The sequence below is a fragment of the Heterocephalus glaber genome, unplaced genomic scaffold, assembly GCF_053883595.1.
Source record: "Heterocephalus glaber isolate CG9 unplaced genomic scaffold, H.glaber_assembly_v1.0 deba00001914, whole genome shotgun sequence".
NCBI lineage: Eukaryota > Metazoa > Chordata > Mammalia > Rodentia > Bathyergidae > Heterocephalus > Heterocephalus glaber.
This window is the reverse complement of record NW_028258516.1, coordinates 2,450-9,599: the sequence shown is the minus strand read 5'-3', so window position 1 is coordinate 9,599 and position 7,150 is coordinate 2,450. Positions and strand designations below refer to the sequence as shown.

The 7,150-nt window shown below is 50.7% G+C and overlaps 1 long non-coding RNA gene across 1 annotated transcript; it reads right to left on the bottom strand.

Moving 5' to 3' along the window:
- Positions 1–1,645: 1,645 nt before the first annotated feature.
- LOC147820452 (uncharacterized) lies at positions 1,646–6,634 on the bottom strand. The gene is made up of 2 exons (XR_015448490.1): positions 5,604–6,634; positions 1,646–3,195 (listed from the first exon to the last, which is right to left on the bottom strand). It is a non-coding gene; the product is annotated as an uncharacterized LOC147820452 (long non-coding RNA).
- Between the last annotated feature and the right edge of the window lie 516 nt (positions 6,635–7,150).

The following is a 7,150-nucleotide window of genomic DNA, read 5'->3' as shown; positions in this document are numbered from 1 at the left end:
CCTTTGCATTTGTCTTCATCTCTATGTCCTCCGGGGCCAGGGCTGGGCTGGGCTGGGCGCAGCCTTGGGGGTACAGGGCTGAGGATGGAGGGCATCTGGGGCTGAGCTGGGAGGCTGTCCCCAAAGGAGCACAGGGATGGGGCAGGGGCAGTCTGGGGCTCAGCTGAATGGGACCAGAAGTGTTAAGTGGCTGGGCCAGGGGACTTGGCTAGGGGTGTCAGGAGACAGGGTGCTGCCTGGGACCTGTGCTTGCTGCACCGTGGTCTGGGGAGGTGGCAACTGCAAAGCCAGGCCCAGGGGGAGGGGACAGTCACCTGCCAGTGCCCTGATCCTTGCACAGCCCCCTGCCAGGCTTCTGCCAGCCAGGGTGACCTCAGGAGACCAAGGTTCCACCATGGGGCTGTGGGCAGGTGGGGCAGAGGCAGACCTTGGAACAAAGGAGTTTGGCTGTCACTCCACACAGGGCCCTCCCCAGTGAGTGATGCTCACTGTCATTTATATCATCCCAAATCCTTAGCTGACCCCACATGCGGATAGCCACTCCCCAAGGGCTGCAGATAGGGATGAGAACAGGTGAATTTCTCTTGTAGAAGCCGAGAACTAAGAAACCTGCTCATCTCGTCCTCGTCCTCGTCCTCGTCCTCGTCCTCCTCCTCCTCCTCCTCTGGCTTCTCCTCCACCTCTGGCCCCAGCGCCAGACCCGCCACCTGACACCGCGTGCCTCACCATTGCCGTGTGCTGCTGTGCATGCCGTGGCGTGTGTGAGAACACGGGCCCGGAGGTGAGGGGCTGGGGACCACGACCCCAGCTGGGGCTCTGGGGAAGAGGAGCTCTGGAGCCCTCTGAGTGGACATGGCTGCGTGGACTTTGCAGGGATCCTGTGGTACCAGAGGACAGCTCAAGACCTCCCCCCCCACCTTGGCCAGGCAGGGCCGCACCCAGGGGAACTCGCCCTCTCACCCCACCCCAGCCTAGCCCAGCCCCAGGATCTGTGGCTTCCACCTGGGAGCTTCTTGCCTCTGTCTCCCCATAGCACTGCTAAGAAGCCAGCCCTTGCTAGAGACACTGAGAAGCCACTAACTGCCCTGTAAAGAGGGAGGACACCATGACCAGTGGCCAGTTCTAACTGTGGGGCCATCCTTGCCCACCCACAGGACCCAGAGGCCAGCACTTGGTCATGGAGCCAGTGTGCCCCCACCCTGGGCCAGGCTACTCCTGTCCCATCTCTGCCTTCCGCTCCTCTGCCTTGGTTTCAAGCACACACCCTTGAGCTCAACATGGGCCTCCTTACCCTCTCTGTGCCCACGTGCTACCCTACCCTATCCTGGGACTCTTGCCCAGCCACATGCCCACACCCGTGCCCCTTGACACCCTCTATGTCCTGCTCACATGCCTCCAACCTCTGACCTCCAACACCTGCTGTTAGCTAACTTGTGGCCCAAACATTCTGACCTCCCAGACACCCAAGAGTGCCAGCCTCCCCAGGGCATCCAGAATAGGGCCTCAGTATGGCCCTGGGGACAGAGCTGTCAGGAGCTCTGGTCCTGACGCTACTGGAGGCCGAGTCCTGGCCCTGCCCTTCCTTTTTGCCCCTGTGTCTTAGTTACTTTTCTTGTTGCTGAGGCAAAACATCCCACACCCGAAGTTAAAGGAGGAAAGGTTTATTTAGCTCACACTTTGTAGAAGTTTCAGTCCATGGTCAGCTGGCTCCAAGGCAGGGTGGCATGGCCAAGAGGAATCACAGACAAGACACAGTTCATGGTGGGCAGATGTCAGCAGAAACAGCAAGCAGCAAGAGACAAGGAAGGACCCTCTTTCTGTCCCTTATAGTCCACCCAGGCTACACAGCCTTGGGGCAGGCAGCACTCACACCCAGAACTATGCCAAACCAATCAGTGGACTGACTTAGTAATCACACGCCCTTAATCCCAGTATCACACACTCTAGATCCAGCTACCTCTGAAAGAGACCCTCCTCTAGGACCACATGAGGCTTTGGGGGGACACCTAGACACAAGCCATAACTCCCAATCTGCTTCTTAGGGCACCATGACCTTGTGTAACTTCGGTCACCCCAGCTGCCACCAGGTGCCACTGATAAGGTCTCAGCCCAGTGACCAGATAAGGAGAACACAGGGACCCTCCTGGTGGACACAGTGGGCACTGCTCTTCCCTGACCCCTGTCCTGTGGGACTGTGGCTCAGGGTTGCGTTGGGGCAAGTGCTGGGGGGACACACTGGTTGGGGGACACACCAGGTTGTAAAGATCCATTTCAGTCCTTTCCTGGGACACGGGGAAATCCACATGGTTATGAGCGTCCTCCGTGGAGGTGTGATGCTCAGGGCTGGGGGTCGCCAAAGTTTCCTGTGGCTCAAATCTATGCCCGGGTGTTCTGGTGTCCCCAATGAATCATCCCAGCAACTGTGGGAAAGTTGTGTGCACTTTCCCAGTTCACACCAGAGACAGAAACCTGCAGAGTTTATGTGACCTGTCCCTGGTCACAAAGCCCAGGCCTGGCTCCCACCTCCCCTCCAAGGATGCAGACTGGCACCCCTTTCAGATCCACTGCTCAGCCCCCAGCCTGCCTGCTGTCAGATGCCTGGACTGAGCCTGGAGGCAGTGGAGGCTGGAGGGCAGCACCAGGGAAGGTGCCTCATCCAGGCCCACCCTCCAGCCAGGTGCTTGCATCCTCTGGCCCAGTTCCAGGGGCACTCAGCCATCTCCCCTCTCTCTGCTCTTCCCACCAGGGCAGCTGTACCAACTTCAACCTCCTGGAGGCGCTCTGTGCCCAGGGCCCCTTGGCTCCCCTGATCGGTCTTCAGCCCAGCCAGGACAGCCTCTCCGTGGAGTACTGCTCCCGGTGCCATCCACCCCGCAGCCCAAAGTGCGAGACCCCCTTCTAGAATACTCCCCCTGCTGCCTCCCCCTTCCCGGACAGCCTGTAGGCCTGCACTGTCACTCCCACCTCCATAGACCACCTCTCAGGCCCCGCTTACCCAGATGAGAGGTCTTCTTGCTGAATTGGACATGCCATGGAGTCTTGGATTCTAATAAACTAGAGTTGTAATTTGTTGCTGCACAGTGAGGGTTTGTCACTGGGGAGATGCTCCCCCGTCTGAGTGGTGCCCAAATATGCACTCTGTTATCCTTTGGATGCCAGGTATGCGTGACCCCACTGCTACCACTTTGTCTTCATCTGTCACCGAGGGACGGGAAACATGGATGTAATGTTAAGACCTCACTGAACAAACAATCCATAATTATTCAACAGTGAATGAAGCAGCTGAATTTATGCTTTTCACTTGACTTTTTCTAGGCACAAATAGGTTGAATATGCCCAGTATGGTTTGTGATCTTTATGGACTGAATGGGTGGATAGTGATGACCCTATTTTCCCCTGTTGGCAAAAGAAAATATTTTGGTGGAATGGCCCTAAGTAGATGTGTAGAGGTGGTTTTTTGCATTTCACTAGATCAGTAACTTTGAACTTGTTACTGTTTAGTAGTGTGACAGCCTTGGGAACCAGCTCTGTTCACCTGTGCCTCAGTTTCCTAACAGTGGATGAGGATACTATTTGTGTTACAGACTTGTGGGGCCCCGGGGAGATGTAGAGCGAGTAGAGCCTGGGTAGATGTCCCCACCCAGTTGGGTCTGTGTACTCCATTGTCATCCTGCAGTTTGAAGCAGGATGAAGCATCCCTACAAAGATGGTCCCTCGTTCCTGCCCCTCCGGGGCCACCTGCTCTCTGAGCTGGACTTTCCTTCGTGGGGTGCCCCTGTTATACGTGCAGAGCAGGGAAACAGGACTGGATTCAGGACCTCCAGGGCCACAGTGTCCCTGGTTGGAGAGTTGCACCCAAATATTGGGATTCCCCGGTCCCTTGAGGCTCAGAACCTGGGCTGCCGGGACTGTGGTTTGGATGTCTTGGACCCAGAATCTGTCTGTGGGGTCTGTTTCTTGGGCCAGAGTGACCAAGGCTTTAAGTCATCCTAATGATCTAGGGTTGACATAAGGACTTCCAGATGATATAAGGGAAATACTATAACTCCCAACCTGTTAGATGTCTGATATGCAGAGTTCCTATTCTCTAAAATGGAAGAATGAATTCTAGGAACAACAGAGGTTAAGAGTAGGAAATATTTATTGAGAAAAGGATACTTTCTGTCTGGGACAGAAGGGGACCCAGAAAGTGGGTTGTCTATGAGCCCACTTTTCAAAGAAGTTTTAGACACCAAAATCATGAGTTGGCATAAGGTGGGACAAAAGTATGGTCAACCAATGCAATTGCAAGTAGAGTCACTTAGGTAATGTTGATCCAATAGGGAAGCAAGTCACCTACCAAGTGTGCATGGAAAGAACAAGGACCTTTCCTGGAAAGGATGGGTTAAGGTGTTGGTCCCCTGCCCAAGTGATATGCCTATTTAGAATATCAATCCTTGTTGTTTATCCCCGGGGAACTACATGTAGTCATTTCATCGTTGTCATGAGGCCTGGCTTTCAATGAATGAACCTCCACCCACAGTTGTAATGTGTTCTCATCCTCTGCACTGACTTCTTTGAGGGCCTAGTCCTGTCTGACTGTCTAGAATATCTCTACTTAACTTAGCTGTCTGTAATAATAAGAGTCTCAGAGGATACAGGTGGGCAGTTCAGGTGTTCACATCTGCCCAAGCCATCCTGATATAGTGCACCAAGTAATAGGAGGAACACATGATATAGAGGGAACAGATGTTAACTCCCAACATGGTAGATGTCAGATAGTCTGAGTGTGTGTTCCCCAAAATCAAAGAATGAATTCTAAGGAACAACGGAGCTTAAGAATAGGAAAAATTTACTGGGGTATAGGAATGCAGAATAAGAATAGCTTCTGAGAGATAGGAGGGGTCTCAAATGGGTTGCCAATGAGCCCACTTCTCAAGGTAGTTTTATAGCGCAAAGTCATGAGGAGTGTGTACCACATGGGTAAAAAACTATAATCGATGGATAAGATTACAAGTATAGTGGCCTAGGTAATATTGACCCAATAGCAACAAGGGTATATGGATGGCATCATTAATTTTGGTCAAATAATCTGTAGTCTTAGTCTTAGTCTTCTTAGTCTTTGTAGTCTTAGTCTTACTGGTCTTAGTGTTAGTGGATGGAGGCGGATGACTCACCCTCAAGGAGATAATGGTCTATCTATATGAGAAAGCCCAAAAGGGTGGTACCAATAATCTCAAACTTCTGTTCATCCCTTAGGGAAGTATGCAATCTGGCCACTGTGACTTTTAATCTTCTTCAAATGAACCTCCAGCCACAGCTTCAGTGTGTTCTCATCCTCTGCACTGACTTCTAGGGCCCAGCCCTGTCTGACTGACTAGAATATTTCTACCTAACTAGGATATCTATATCAATCTAAATAAGCAAACTAATCCAAATAATATAAGGCAATCTTATAACCCCCAACCTGCTAGATTTGTGAAACACCAAGTTCACATTCTCTAAAATTGAAGAATGAATTCCAGGAACAACAGAGGTTAAGAGCAGGAAAAATTTATTGAGAGAAAGATAGCTTCTGTCTAAGAGAGACAGAAGGGGGCCTGGAAAATGAGTTTCCCACTTACTCTGTTTCTCAAAGGCATTTTGTTGAGCAAAGCCATGAGGTGAGACAGGTACAAGGTGGGACAAAACCATAGTCAACTAATATGATCCGATGGAAAATCACAAGATGGGCCTAAGGTGAGACAAAACCCCAATCAACCAATCAGATTACAAGTACAGTCACCCAGATAATAGTCATTAAATGGGGATCACATGAGGAAACAAGCTATGTAGCAAGCATATATGGAATGAACAAGGAATTTCCAGAAAGAAAATGAGCTAGGGAGCTTCTGGTCCCCACTTAAGGGGATTGATATCTATTGGCAATATCAATCATTGCTAATCATCCCTAGGGGAAGTGAGTGTAGCACTTTTTCTGTTTTTTATATAATGTTGAACTTCAGTGGATATGTCTCAATTGTCTTTCATATTGACTCCTCAAGAGCTGACCCTGTCTAATTGTGTACAAGATATCTAATTTACTTAGCTGTCTACAATATTTACCCCTCTGAAGAAGTATCCCTAACTGTGGTTAGGGGAGAAAAGGGTATAATTTCTATCTAACTGCTTCAAGCTGAGAAGGATTAATGTGAGGGAGACTGCAGTCAGAGGCCCTCTCCAGAGAGCTAATCTCATGGTAGAAGTCATGCTCCAGTTTACCAGTTACGAACTTTCCATATAAGGTTGATCTGCTGGATCCCAGTAAAAGGAATCTAGCACATTTGTTGTTTCTTACTTCTGTGTGATCACCCAGAGTTTGGCAGCTTCTAGGCAGGAATAAACAAAAATTTCAAGAAATTAGAACATATATAATCTAAGCATGAGCAAATGTGAGGTCCTGGGTTCCTTTCCCAGTGCCACCAAAAGAAAGAGACAACAAAGCAAAAACAAAATAGCCTTGGTAGGTAGGAGGACGTGCAGTTTTATCAAGTTCCTACGTGATGCTGAAGCTACTTGTCCCAGTACCTCACTTTGAAATAATTGTTTTTCAATATTTGGAATGGAACCCAGGGTCTCTGCACCGAGCTCCATCCCCAGCCTATGTGTATATGGAGAGAGAGAGAGAGAGACAGAGAGAGGAGAGAGAGAGAGAGGAGAGAGGAGAGAGAGAGAGAGAGAGAGAGAGACACCTTGTGTCCAAATGTATATATGCATGTCCATATATATACATAGTATATATACATGCATATATATGCAGATGTATCGCAAGCCGGGGTGTTACGCAGTCACTGAGTTGCCCCAGCTGAGCTGAAGTGGAGATCCTCCTGCCTCAGCTTCCCCAAGCACTGAGATGACAGGAGTGACCCACCGTTTCCACCCTTGAAGAACGCTGGTGTGCAATGCCAAGAAGGGGAGAGGCTGTCCAGGTCTTTCGTGGAAACACTCCTCCATCATCCAGGAGTGGAAGACGAGTCCTTGAGGAGACAGAGGAGGCAGCGAGAAAGGCCGGAGCACCTGCAGCTGCCCCACGGAGGTGGCGCCCAGCAAAGATGCAGACTCCTGGACACAACTCTCTACCTGGCCCGGCCTGGAGCCAAGCAGTCGTCTGCAGTGTGGCCTGGGCAGGCGT